Source organism: Lepus europaeus, chromosome 16 (genome assembly GCF_033115175.1).
Source record: "Lepus europaeus isolate LE1 chromosome 16, mLepTim1.pri, whole genome shotgun sequence".
In the NCBI taxonomy this organism is placed as follows: Eukaryota; Metazoa; Chordata; class Mammalia; order Lagomorpha; family Leporidae; genus Lepus; species Lepus europaeus.
The window spans coordinates 61,456,206-61,471,116 of record NC_084842.1 but is presented as its reverse complement, the minus strand read 5'-3'; the positions used below and the strand labels follow the sequence as shown (position 1 = coordinate 61,471,116).

The 14,911-nt window shown below is 37.3% G+C and overlaps 1 protein-coding gene across 2 annotated transcripts in view; it reads left to right on the top strand.

Annotated features, from left to right (window-relative positions):
* DTHD1 (death domain containing 1) overlaps nucleotides 1-14,911 on the top strand; it is a 75,609-nt gene that overhangs the window by 26,640 nt on the left and 34,058 nt on the right. The window lies entirely within an intron of this gene.

Here is a 14,911-nt window from a genome sequence, read left to right as displayed (position 1 = left end):
TCTGTTCTAGCCCTCTCACATTCATTTCTAAGTAATTGGCTGTGATTTAAAAATACTTTATGTATTCATTTTTATTTTTGAGAGAGAGAGAGAGAGAGAATTTTTTTCCATCCTCTGGTTCACTGCCAGAATTCCCTTTACTGTGAGGGATGAGTCCACCTGAAGCCAGGAGCCTGGAACTGAATCCAAGTCTCCAGCTTGGGTGGCAGAGATACAAGTACTTGAACCATCATGTGCTATCTCCCAGGGTGTATGTTAGCAGGAAGCTGAATCAGAAGTGGAGGAGCCAGAATGTGAACACTCTAATATGAGATGTGGACATGGCAAACAGCATCTTAACATCTGCACCAATTGCCTGTTCCTGGTTATAACTTCTGACTGAATCTATATATCAGCTTTCTTTCCTTCTCCCTGTGGCCAAAATCGGTTTCTGTGTGGATTTTTGCTGCTTTCTTGAGCCAAAGAGTTTTGGTTATTGTTGCTGTGTCCCTCATGGATGGCTAATGCTAGCCTTCATCGTTTGATTTCATATAACTTGTGTGTGTGTGTGTGTGTGTGTATCCAGAGTGCATAAGTAGTGGGAAGATGGGTATTTGTCATAAGCTCAATTTTCCAAGATGCTAGATGTCTCCATGGCATTCATTTTGTATAACAGGCAATGTATAAAGGGTCGGCTGGGAGACCCTTTTTTTTTCTTTAATTACAGCTAGACAAAGACAACCTGCTCATTCTATAAGTTGCAGTCGAAGTGTTTACTGCTTATCAAAGCACTTTAAGCTTTCCAGGAGGGATTGAGTGCTCTTCCCTTTGTGCCAGCCCTATCTATTACTACATAGTAGTAATAATACACATTTCCCTTTTCCATTTGTTATTATTTAGCACAATTGCAACATAATAAGTTCTCAGAAAACATGAGATAAATTAATGAGTAAATTTGTGGATATGTAAATCGTATAACTAATTCATCTATATTTATTGACAATGCTAATTTGATATAATATTCTCTATTGTTATTTGTGTTAGACATGGTGGATATATTTTCTCCATATAATGGAGCATAAAATAAGCAAATGGGAACCCATGTCAACTGATATTTAATATTATTCCATTAAAGAGTGAAAGGCAGTTGAATTTTTAATGGAAAAATGAAGCACAATAAAGTAGTCATGCTTCATAAAATAAGAAAGAAAAAATTTACATGAGGCCAAAGCATAGTCTGAATATTAAGAACAAAAAGTCTATATTGTAATACATTCCTTCATGTCTGAATGATTTCTGGGGAAATGAAGAGAATCATTTAACTATGAGTCAGAAAAGATTTCTCAACAATGAAAGAGGAAAAATAATTTATTAACTACAAACTTACTTCATACTATGCAATAAATATTTTTAAAAGTGTGAAAAGAAATTTTTGTCCATGAAAATGATATTTTCTACATAATGCTATTGTTTAAAGATTTTATTGTTCAGGGGCTGATGCCGTGGCTCACTTGGTTAATCCTCCACCTGCAGTGCCAGCATCCCATATGGCTGCCAGGTTCTAGTCCTGGTTGCTCCTCTTCAGGTCCAGCTCTCTGCTGTGGCCCAGGAGGGCAGTGGAGGATGGCCCAAGTGCTTGGACCCCTGCATCCACATGGGAGACCAGTAAGAAGCACCTGTTTTCTGGCTTTGGATCGGCGCAGTGCTGGCTGTAGTGGCCATTTGGGGAGTGAACCAACGGAAGGAAGACCTCTCTCTCTGTCTCTCCCTCTCACTGTCTATATCTTTGTCAAATAAATTTTAAAAAAAAGATTTTATTGTTCAAAAAACATGACTTAATTATTTTTTATTGGTTAGTCTTGCATTTTTTTCAAGATTTGTTCTATTTATCTGAAAGGTGGAATTTGAGAGAGAGAGAGAGAGAGAGAGAGAGAGAATGAATCTTCCATCTACTGGTTCACTCCTCCAAATAGCTGCAACAGCCAGGGTTGACCCAAACTGAAATGAGGAGCCAGGATCTTCTTCCTGGCCTCCCACATGACTGCAGGGGCCCAAGGACTGGAACCATCTTTCTCTTTCCCAGGCATATTAGCAGGGAGCTGGATTATAAATAGATCATCTGCAACTTAAAATGGTGTCCAAATGGGATGCTGGAGTCTCAGGCAATGGCTTTACCCACTATACCACAACACTGGCCCCTGAGTCCTGTCTTTTGCAACAAAATGGAAGCATTTGGCAACCATTATGCTCAGAGAAATAAGCCAACCCAAAAGACAAATATATGTTTTCTATGATATGTGGCAGTTAATATAGAAAAGAAATGTATAGGAATGAAACAGACATATCTGATATGATTGCTCCTTTGAACCCTTGTTTATACTCCTGTGGAACTTTTGTCTTCCTATTTTTTAACCTGTTGAAGTTTATGGTTAGGGGTGAATGAAGCCTATGGTTATAGAGGTGATTGAAGCTATGTCTTTGCAAAAATTAAAGAAATAAAGGAAGGAAGAAGGGAGATTTTTTTAGAAAGCTTTTACTTAATGAATACAGATTTCATAGGTACAGCTTTAGGAATGTAGCAGGTTTTTCCCCAATACCCATCCTCCTACCTCCATTCCCGTTCTACCTCCTACTCCCTCTGCCATCCCATTCTTCATTAAGATTCATTTTTAATTATATACAGAAGATCAACTCTATCAAGTAACGATTTCAACAGTTTTCACCCACACAGACACACAAAGTATAAAGTACTGTCTGAAGACAACTTTTACCGTTAATTCTGATAGTATAACTCATAAAGGACAGAGGTCCTACATGGGGAGCAAGTGCACAGTGATTCCTGTTGTTGATTTAACAATTGACACTCTTATTTATGGCGTCAGTGATCACCCGAGGCTCTTGTCATGAGCTACCAAGGCTATGGAAGCCTTTTAAGTCCAGAAACTGTAACTATTTAGACAGGGCCATAAGCAAAGTGGAAGTTTTCTTCTTCCTTCAGAGAAAAATATCTTCTTCTTTGATGGCCCAGAAGGAGGACTGATGGAGGGAGAGAGAGATGGACGGAAGTATGTTTATCATCTTAGAACTGTACTTATTAAATAAACACATTAAATCTGTTCTCTTTATATTAATGTAAACTAAAAATAAAAACATTAAATTATATTGTTCAAATTTTATATGTGAGTCATATGAAAGGATATTTGTAAAATGGAAGTCATGTGGCACAGCAAAATAGACAGCAGCTAATAGTTACTACACAACTTGAGATGTTGAACATTTTTAACAATCCCAAATCTCTTTCCCCTCTTAGGTCCCATTCCCTTCTTCTCCTCTGTAGTTTCTCATCCCCACTAACAATGACAACTATTCTAAAATTTTGAGTCTTTCCTTTGCTTTTTTTTTTTTTTTGACAGTCAGAGTTAGTGAGAGAGAGAGAGACAGAGAGAAAGGTCTTCCTTCCATTGATTCACTCCCCAAATGGCCACTAAGGCCAGCGTGCTCTGGACGGCGCACTGCGCGGATCCGAGCCAGGAGCCAGGTGCTTCCTCCTGGTCTCCCATGTGGGTGCATAGGCCCAAGCACTTGGGCCATCCTCCACTGCCTTCCTGGGCCACAGTAGAGAGCTGGACTGGAAGAGAAGCAACCAGAACTAGAACCCAGGGTGCCGGCGCCACAGGCGGAGGACTAGCCAAGTAAGCCGCGGCGCTGGCCTTTCCTTTTCTTTTAATTATTTTTGTTTGAGCACACTCTCATATGCGTGTGTGGGTCTTTGTCCCTATACAACATCATGTTCTTCTGCAGGTTCTGTTGGCTAAACCTTTGTCAAAGAACTGGCTCCGGTTCACTGTGGGAGAGAGCTAGACAAGGGCATGAACACCAAGAGAGAGTTCAGATTACTGAAGGGCAACTGTGGAGACCATCTGCAACTTTTGGCATAAGATTCAGGGCTGGCAGTGATTTTTTAAAAAATCTTTTTTGGGATATTATGCCAATCTTCATGTATTTAATTAATGATGTGTGAAATTGTAGGGAATAAAGTTTTCATGACTTTGTGTGTGAGCTGCTGTATATTACTAGCTGCCTTTAAGACCTTTTCATTGTATTTGGTGTTTGGCAGTCATTTATGATGTATCTAGATGTGAATTGTAGATGCTTTTCCTAAATTCAATACATTGTGTGTACTAAGAAAGTACATTTCTGTGTCTTCATGTTTCTGAAAAATTCTTACGTGTTTTCTAATCAAATCCTGGCTCTTTATTTTATCCACTTCATCTTTCTGAGTGTCCTAATAGATGCATATTAAACTGCCTCTTACTAAATTGTGCATTTGCTTACTTGTCTTATATTTTTCCATAGCCTTGACTTGGTATGTCATTTTCGAGGCAGTTTCTTCACATTCCAGTTTAAAATGCCAAAAATATTGTTTTTTAAAACATATATATTTTAGTTTACTATCTAAGTTATTGTTTTTGACATTTTTATTATACAGTTCCATGTAGTTCTGATTTCAGATTCCTTAATATTTTTTTTTGACAGGCAGAGTTAGTGAGAGAAAGAGAGAGACAGAGAGAAAGGTCTTCCTTCCGTTGGTTCACCCCTCAAATGGCCGCTATGGCCAGTGCTGCGCTGAATTGAAGCCAGGAGCCAGGTGCTTCCTCCCAGTGTCCCATGCGGGTGCAGGGCCCAAGGGCCTGGGCCATCCTCCACTGCCTTCCCGGGCCACAGCAAAGAGCTAGATTAGAAGACGAGCAACCAGGACAGAATCCAGCGCCCCAACTGGGACTAGAACCCAGGGTGCCGGCGCCGCAGGTGGAGGATTAGCCAAGTGAGCCGGGGCACGGGCCTTCTTAATAATTTTTAAAAAAGAATTATTTGTTTGAAAATCAGAGAGAGAGAGAGAGAGAGAGGGAGATAGAGTATCTTCCATCCACTGGTTCACTCCCCAGATGGCTTCAATGGTCAGCACTGGGCCAAGCCAAATCCAGGACGCAGGAGCTTCTGTCAGGTCTTCAACGAGGGTACAAAGGCCCAAGGACTTGGGCTATCGTCTGCTGCTTTCCCAGGCCATTAACATGGAGCTGGATTGGAAATGGAGCATCCAGGACTTAAACTAGCACCCATATGGGCTGCTGGCATTGCAGCTGGCAGCTGTACCCACCACAAACAATACCAGCCCATGATTAATCATTCTTGATAGCCTTTTGCTGCCAGATTATTTTTGTAATAGTGTCCTTTATTTTATTAATCATATAGTTATTTTCATTTTGCATTAGCTGATAACAATATTTTTGGAGTATTTACATTTGTTGCCTGCTTCTATTAACTGCCACTTGTGGTAGTTACCTTCTTTGGTAAGCTTTATTTATGAATATGTACATATAAGATTTCTGCAGTTCCAAGATGGACCTGATTTCCTCCAAAAGGCATTGTTTCTGCTTCTGTAAGAACCAGCTGCTACTCACCTGAGCCTGCTTTAATCATTTTGAGAGTCTCGGTGAAGGGCTCAAGCTCACCTTTCCCACATGACTGTGACACAAGGATTGATAGCCTCAGGTTCTGCTCACTTGATGACTACTTAATTGCGTACTCCTGAATCTAAGTTACTGGAAAGGCATTTGTCCTCACAGCAATCCCATCACCATTGCTGTGTTGCCCCTCAGCTGCAATCCTGATGGCATGTTTCTTGGGAGGGAGTGTGGGGAATTCCTTTAGAATTTCCCTTTCTTAGGCAAGAGCCTCTGTTCTACCCCTCAAAGTATCAGAAAGCACATTTATCAATATTTAGTTGTTTTGCATTAGGGAAGAAGGGTTCTCAGAGTACTTACTCTTAATTTCTTTATAATTGTTTTGTATAAATGTGTATGGTATTTTACAGAATCAACTTAAGAAAGAAATAATAATTTTATAGATAGTGAAATTACATACACATATTCTCTTTGGTATTTATCCTGCTTCTATATGGTCATTATTGTCAAATCTCATTTAAAAGAGCTAAATGTGTTCAGCAAAATAGGACAGCTAACTTTAACAGAGCGATTAAGTCTTTTCTCAATGGTTAAACTTGAAGATACTGTACTGGAAGTATGTTAAATTTATTGTATATGATTATAATTAAGACTATGGATGTCAAATGAGGAACAATTTAAATTTTTATTTGAAATAAAATATTGAAAAATTTCCCTATAATGAGTATGTCCACTTGTGGAGACAAAATATTGAGGTACTTTGGAGTAGGTTTTTTTTTCTCTTGGAAAAAATCTTTTGAATATCCTCCTTTGTTGTTTTTAAGGCCATCCGTGTGGGAAACATTAACAGGGTGCTGTTAGCCTTCACAAAATGTAGCCTGAATTGTATGAGACTGCTTCAAAAAGTTCACAAAAAGTAAAATTAAGCATTAAGGTTATTTTGATATGAAAATTTCAAAATTCAAGAAGTTTTTGATAATACATATTTTCTATGAACTTTTGAAGATCCCTTGTGTATCTATTGGTTCGCTTACCCAGCATCTTATTGTTGGGAAATTGTACTACAATTTCTAGGAATTGCCTTTCTAACTATGGGATTTGTCAACATCCATACTCAGACTTAAACACTTTACCTAGCATGTGTTGATTATAATTCCCTAATGCCTTGAACTTTGGACATACGCAGTCTTGGACTCAAGAAACAGTTCAATCTCTTAACTGTGGTTCATGATTTAGGATGCAAAAGTCAGGGCTTTTCTGCCTCTTGGAGAAAAATGGTCAATAGTGAATTGAAGAAAATGAAGTAATCAGAGAAGAGGAAAATTCAGATTAAGATGACAATTGAATTCCAGATACAGTCTTTTTATCATGATTTTTATGTTTATTAATATGAAAGAACATATTTTATGCATTCCATAGATACAGTTTCAAGAAGACAACCACACTTTCCTCACTCCCCTGATCTCTTCTCATTATCAGTTTTTGCAAAGCCATAGTTTTAATCACACCATAGTCATAGTCTTTATTGGTTGCTAATCATAATATTCAACAAGTAAAAAATAGAAAGACCATAGTTCCACAGGCATATAAACAATGTCTAAAAATGGCAATTGTATCACAAAATGATCATTTCATTCTGACATATTTTGCTATTATATATAAATATGTATATATGTATTATATTCTATATGTGGCATTCTGTCACATATCAGAGAAAATATATGATACTTGTCTTTTTGAGACTGAATTATTCACTTGGTATTATGGCTTCCAGTTGCATCCACTTTGTTGCAAAATACACAACTTAATTATTTTTTATAGCTGAGTAGTATTCTATAGTGTATAAATATCACATTTTCCCCATGTAGTCATCAGTTGATGGATATCTGGGTTGATTCTGTGTCTTACCTATTGTGAATTGAGTTGCAATAAACATGGAATATGAATAACTCTTTCATATGCTGATTTAATTTCCTTTGGGTAAATTCCCAGGACCGGGATGGCTGTGTCATATGGTAGATCATGTGGTAGAGCGATTTCCATTCTGTCTTCTATAATAGTTGTACTACTTTACATTCTCACCAAGCATGGATTAGGGCACATTTTTCCCAAAAATGTATTGTTTTGTGATTTTTGGATGATAGCCATCCCAACTAGGGTGAGGTGATACCTCGTTGTGGTTTTTATTTGCATTTTTCTGATGGCTAGTGATCCTGAAATTTTTTTTCATGTGTCTGTGGGCTACTTGTATTCCATCCTTTGAAAATTGCTTGTTCATGTCCTTTGCACATTTATTAATTGGATTGTTTGTTTTGTTGTTGGTTTTCTTGAATTCTTATAGATCTTTGTTATTAATTCTTTAATTGCATAGTGTGTAAATATTTTCTCCTATATTGGTCACCTCTTCAATTTATTGAGTTTTTCCTTTGCATGGCAGAAGCTTCTTAGCTTGATATAATCCATTTGTAAATTTTTGTCTTTATTTCTTGTGTTTCTGGGGTTTTCTCCAAGAAGTCTTTATCTATGCCCATGTCTTGCAGAGTTTTCCCAATGTTTTACTCTAGTACTTTGATGGTATCAGGTCATAAATTTAGATCCTTGATTCATTTTGAGTTGATTTTGAATAAGGTATAATGTAAGGGTCTTGTTTCATACTTCTACATGTGGAGATCCAATTTTCCCAGCACCATTTGTTGAAGAGACTGTCTTTTCTCCAGGAATTGATTTCAGTTCATTTGTCAAAGATCAATTGGTTGTGGAGGTGCTGATTAATTTCTGAGTTTTCTATTCTATTCCATTTGTCTACATGTCTCTTTTTTTTGCCAGCACCAGGCTATGTTGATTACAAAGGCCCTGTATATGTCTTAAGGTCAGGTATTGTGATCCTACTGGCTTTCTGTTTGTTGCATAAGATTGCTTTAGCTATGTGGGGTCTTTAGTGTGTTCCATTTGAATTTCGGCATCATTTTTTCTATATCTGAGAAGAATAGCATTGGTATTTTGATATTAATTCTTCCAATGCAGGAACACAGAAGATTTTTCCATCTTTTGTTTCTTTTTCTATTTCTTTCTTTAGTGTTTTGTAATTTTCATTGTAGGGGTCTTTTACCTCTTTGGTTAAATTTATTCCAAGATATTTAAATTTTTACAGCTATTATGAACAGGATTGATCTTACAAGTTCTTTCTCAGCCATGGTATTATTTGTGTTATCAAAGACTATTGATTTTTTTAAAGATTTATTTATTTGAGAGGTAGAGTTACAGATGGTAAGAAGGAGAGACAGAGAGAGAGGTCTCCCATCTGCTGGTTCACTCCTCAGATGACCACAACAGCTGGAACTGTACCAATCTGAAGCCAGGAACCAGGAGCTTTCTTTGGGTCTCCCATGTTTTGCAGGGGCCCAAGGACTTGCACTAGCTTCTGCTGCTTTCCAAGGCCATAGCAGAGAGCTGGATCAGAAGTGAAGCAGCTGGGACTCAAACCAGCACCCATATGAGAGGGCAGCACTGCAGGCTGCAGCTTTACCCACTATGCCTCAGTACCAGCCCTAGGCTATTGTTTTTTGTGTGTTGATTTTATATTCTAGAACTTTACCAAATTCTCTTATGAGTTCCAATAATCTCTTAGATGTGTCTTCTTTTGGTTCCTATATATATATATATATATATATATATATATATATATATATATATATATATAAAATCATGCCATCTACAAGCAAGGATGATCTGACTTCCTCCTTTGCATTTGTTTCCCTTTGGTTTGTTTTTCTTTCTAATAGCTCTAGTTAAAACTTCTAGAACTATAGAGAATAGCAATGGTGAAAGTGAGATCATTGTCCGGTTCCAGATCTTAGAGGAAATTCTTCCAAATTTCCCCATTCAATAAGATGCTGGCTATTGTTTTGTCATAAATTGCCTTGATTGTGTTAGGAATGTTCCCTCTATATTCAATTTGCTTAAGGTTTTTCTTATGAAATGATGTTGTATTTTATTGAATGCTTTCTCTGTGTCTATTGACATAATTATTTTGTTTTTATTCTTTAATTTGTTAATGTGATGAAATTTTTATCTGAGACCTACCACACTTGTCTCTTTTCTCCACTAACAAATATTTTTATAATTGATTCATTTTATAATTAAGTAAAATCTATTTGGGTTTCTGTTACTTTGTGCTTTATGAGTCTTAACTAATACATCTGCATATGGAAGTCATTGTACCTGAGGATTGATGAGTACATGTGAAGAGTGGAAATCGAACCTCCTGAAAGAGATGACATTGAAATTATCATTCTATCTGTCCTGTGTTATAGCATTATTGAGACACTTCTGCTGTGTTTAGGTAGAAAGAAAATTCAGCATAAAGGAGAGGGAATTTGCATGGTGATCTTTGCTTGTTATCAAGGTGGACTGTGAATACAATACTGGATAGTTCTTGCACTATGGACATTTCTCTAGGAATTCCCTGAGTGTGAATGTCAGATCTGGCTGGGTGGGTTTAGGAAGGTACAATATCATTGGAATCTCAAGCTGAGGACGTAATTACTGAATTACACATAGGGAAAGAATGGGGAAATTGACTCTACCACTCAAATAAATAAATCTTTAAAAAAATCAATAGTCTTTGATAACAAATAATACCATGGCTGGGAAAGAACTTGTAAAACCAGTCCTATTCATAATAGCTGTAAAAAAATGTACACATCCTGGAATAAATGTAACCAAAGAGGTAAAAGACCCCTACAATGAAAATTATATAGTGGGGAAAGAGTTTTATTATTTTTCCTCCTTATGCCTTGCAAACTATTCCTGGTATAAAGGCATAGACTGGTAAATTCAGAATCACGAGAGATCTTGCTTTCACCAGCAGTGTGAAAGCAATGCTGGCAAATCAAAGAGAATGGGGAACATAAATGAAGACTGGGGACTGCTTAGATTATATAGCTTTTTTTTTTCTCCATGAGATGATTTTAACTGGAACTAATAGACACTGTGGAGTTGACAAAGCTCCAAGTGTTAATGGGCCTACAGTTGAATAAGATAATTGAATCAGGACAGAAATGTTACTCTCAGTGGTCTAACGAATTGACTCATTGGATTTGCTACCCAAAAATGATTACATTGGCTACAAATGTTAAAACTAGGATACACAATTTGGTATAGAGTATGGTCACTACTTTATTCATCAAAAAATTATGGAGAAGAAAAATTATCAGAAATTCATAGGTATATAGGATTATAGTATTTGACTTAAGGTAATGTGACTGTGTGTACTTTCTTTTTTTGTGTTAAACATTTCTTTTTTTTTTTTTATTTTTGACAGGCAGAGTGGACAGTGAGAGAGAGACAGACAGAAAGGTCTTCCTTTGCCGTTGGTTCACCCTCCAATGGCCGCCGCGGTAGCACGCTGCGGCCGGCGCACCGCGCTGATCCAATGGCAGGAGCCAGGTGCTTCTCCTGGTCTCCCATGGGGTGCAGGGCCCAAACACTTGGGCCATCCTCCACTGCACTCCCTGGCCACAGCAGAGAGCTGGTCTGGAAGAGGGGCAACCGGGACAGGATCGGTGCCCCGACCGGGACTAGAACCCGGTGTGCCGGCGCCGCAAGGCGGAGGATTAGCCTGTTGAGCCACGGCGCCGGCCTGTGTTAAACATTTCTATAATCACTATGTTTAACTTAAATGGAAACAAATCTTAATTTTTAAGTATAGAATATCATTTAATATCAATACACTTTAATGATATAATTTTATAAGAAAAGGTTAATTTTAAAACATTATTAATATTTACATTAAAATTACACATTATCTATATTACAAAGAATATTATGAAGATAAAATATGATACACTATGAAAACTTTGATGATACAATGGATTGTTAAGTTCTGCATCATATATTATTCATTCCATAGGTAAAAAGTGAACACATACTGTAATTAGTAACTTCGAAGACCTCAGTAATGTCTGTGGAAGTCCCAAGCAAAATTTCACCATTATTGAATTAATAAATTTCTTTAATAAAGATCTACCATATTTTTATGGAACTGTCATTCTGTTTATCATTATAACTATAACAAGTCCTACTCACTGCCAGACAATAATAGCTGTCAAACTTTGCTTATTGTATATATAAACAGAATAGTGTAGTTTCAGAGCTCTTAATATCTGGGAGACACAAATACACCATAAGGTTTTTTAGCCTGAATATGGAATATGTCTATTATATTAAATTACATGTTAAATTTACACCATAAGGACTCTTTTGATTGAAGTTGTACAAAAGTAAATCCAATGTATTTAAGCAAAACAGAATTTTTTTGGTTAGTATAAATTAAAAATCTGGAAATTATCTTCTTTTATATTTTTTTCTTGAACCAGGAAGAAGTCAGCATTTTCCCCTATTTTCTATCTGCCTTCCTCTGTGCCCTTTCCATTTATTTTCCATTCTTTATGCCAGCATAATGGCTACATCTACATAGCCCCAAGTTCCATGGCAAAGAGGAAGCTTCTTGTCTCTATGAATATGCATAAAACACCAGGGCTTTATTCTCACTCCAAACAGGCCACAAGCTCATCATTGAGTAGACCACTGGAACCAGAAGGAAGATACTATGAAGGTTAGCCTGTAAAAGCAAAACTATCAAATCCGGGGGGCTTATCCCATCAGTCTTTATTACCTCACATGCACTGTGTGGCCATCAGTGGTGTTCTGCTTCTCGGCTGCCCTCATTCCAGAATTTCAGCTGACAAGAGCAGCCACCATCTGTTTGCTGTCATGGCAGCAGAAGAAAGAGCTTTAGATGGATACACATTGGCAATTAGGTGCCTGGCATAAAAATGACACAGGTTTTTTTTTCATTTTTTTAGTTTATAATTAATTAACAAGAACTAGTCAAATGGCCCTACTGCACTATAGAGGCCAGGAAATACACAACTCTATCATGTGCTCAGAGTAATGGGAAATTTAATGTTTTGATGAACAGCACTAAGAAATGCCAATTGCACGATTTGGCTGAGGATGTATGCCCACATGGGGCTGGGTGTAGTGGCAGCCTCACCATACTTGGCAGCCTATAGGTTGTCATAGAAAATTCAGACTATTGGCCATAAAAAGAGAATCTTTGTAACCAGAGAAAAAAGCAACATTACATGTAAATGACCAATGTTTTGGATTCAGTGTGAGTGCATCTTCCTATGTGAATAAATTCTTAACTTCCAAATGTTATAAACTAGTCATATCTGTGGATAGAACTAAATGTGATTTTTCCCTACTCTTGCTTTTACCTAACTGATTCCTCTGAAGTATTAATATAGACTAAGTATTTTCAGAATAGATACTTTAAATCTAGTTCAGTCCCTATTATCTAGGTCAAACCTTTGAAACTAGAGTGGTTTTAGGCCTGTAACTTTCATTCTTTTACAAATAATGATGTGGGATTCATACTTAAGTCTTCGTTCATTGGACATAGCAAACACTGTTCTGTTCCAATATGGGTTGTAGCAGATTAGATCAGAAATTATTTTCTCAAGGTGGTCAGTATCAATTTTTCTTATGTTGCTTGTGAGGAATAGATATCCACTTTAAAAAAAAAACACTTAAATGAATTCAAGTAAAGAGTTTATAGTAAGGCTACAGTAGTTAATATTATTTCTCCATCATCAGTACTGTGTAAATGCATTTGTCTTAATTTTTCTCATTTTTTATTTAGCATCTGTTTTCCTTTCTTAATATTCTCTCTGTTCGGGGTCAGCACTGTGGTGTAGTGAGTAAAGCTACCACCTGCAGTGCCAGTATCCCATATGGGCACCAGTTCAAGTCCTGGCTGCTCCACTTCCAATAAAGTCTCTGCTATGGCCTGGAAAAGTAGTAGAAAATGGCCCAAGTCCTTGGGGCCTTGCACTCACATGGGAAGACCCGGAGGAAGCTCCAGGCTCCTGGCTCTAGATTGGCTCAACTCTGGTCATTGCGGCCAATTGGGGAGTGAACCAGCATATGGAAGACCTTTTCTCTCTCTCTGCCTCTCCTTCTTTCTCTGTGTAACTCTGACTTTCAAATAAATAAATAAATCTTTAAAAAAATTATCTCTGTTCATTAATTCTCTCTGTTCACCATGGCCAAAGGACAGTGACAAATTATAGTCTCCAGTCCTCCTATTTAAATTCTAATACAAGAGAATCAAATTGACAGCCATTGGAAATTGGTCTACTGTTAGTGAAATCAGCTCAGGATGGGGAAACATGTCATGCCATGCATACAACTGGCTGTTTCAGGGCCTGTGGATGAGAAGTAGATTGTATGTCAAAGAAGCTTGCACAAGAAAGTTGATTGATTGCTGTAGATGTAAGGATGAGAATATTAATATCACATAGCTTCTCTAGAACTGTAAGTGCTTTACAAACATTAAGTACATTTTGGACCTGTAGTTTCAAGAGTTTTTGAACTTGTAGTTGAAAAGAGTAGTTGAATAGGGAGAGAACTTTTCTCTCAGTGATATGAGGATTGAAGTAATTTCAACTGATATCCAAATTGATTGCATTGATTACAAATGTTAAAACCAGGTTACACAATTTGAATTAGAATATGATGAACAACTTAATACGTTATCCCTCTTAGTATTTTTTGTCTGTTCTACTAATAGTATTGGTTTAATTCTGTAATTAATGCACAGTTATTTTTAAGTGTTGAAACTCAACTGTAAAGTGATTCCTGTTAAATATAAGAGTGGGAATAAGAGAGAGAAGAGAGGTACAATTTGGTACATGCTCAAGCTGACTTGCCCCAAACGGTAGAGTTAGAAACATACCAGGGAGTTCCAATTCAATCCCATCAAGGTTGCATGTACCAATGCCATCTCACTAGTCAATTTGATCAATTTCTGTTCACAGTTGATCATAATGATAGGACTAAGAATCAAAGGGATCACATAAACAAGACTAGTGTCTGAAAATACTAACCAATAGAATAAAAAAAGGGAATGAAAGATCCAACATGGGAAGCGGGATACACAGCAGACTCATAAAATGGCAGATATCCTAAATAGCACTCTGGCCTCAGAATCAGCCCTTAAGGCATTCAGATCTGGCTGAAAAGCCCATGAGAGTATTTCAGGCATGGAAAGCCAGGACACTCTGTCAAAAAAAAAAATGACCTAAAGGAAAGATCTCCATGAGTGAGATCCCAATGGAAAGAACAGGTCATCAAAGAAGGAGGTACCTTTCTCAGAAGGGAGGAGAGAACTTCCACTTTGACTACGACCTTGTCTAAATATGATAAGAGTTGGTGAACTCAAAAGGCTTCCATAGCCTTGGCAACTCATGACAAGAGCCTAGAGTGATTACTGATGCCATAAACAAGAGTGTCAATTTGTTTGGTCAACAGCAGGAGTCACTGTGCACTTACTCCTCATGTGGGATCTCTATCCTTAATGTGCTGTACATTGTGATTTAATGCTATCACTAGTACTCCAA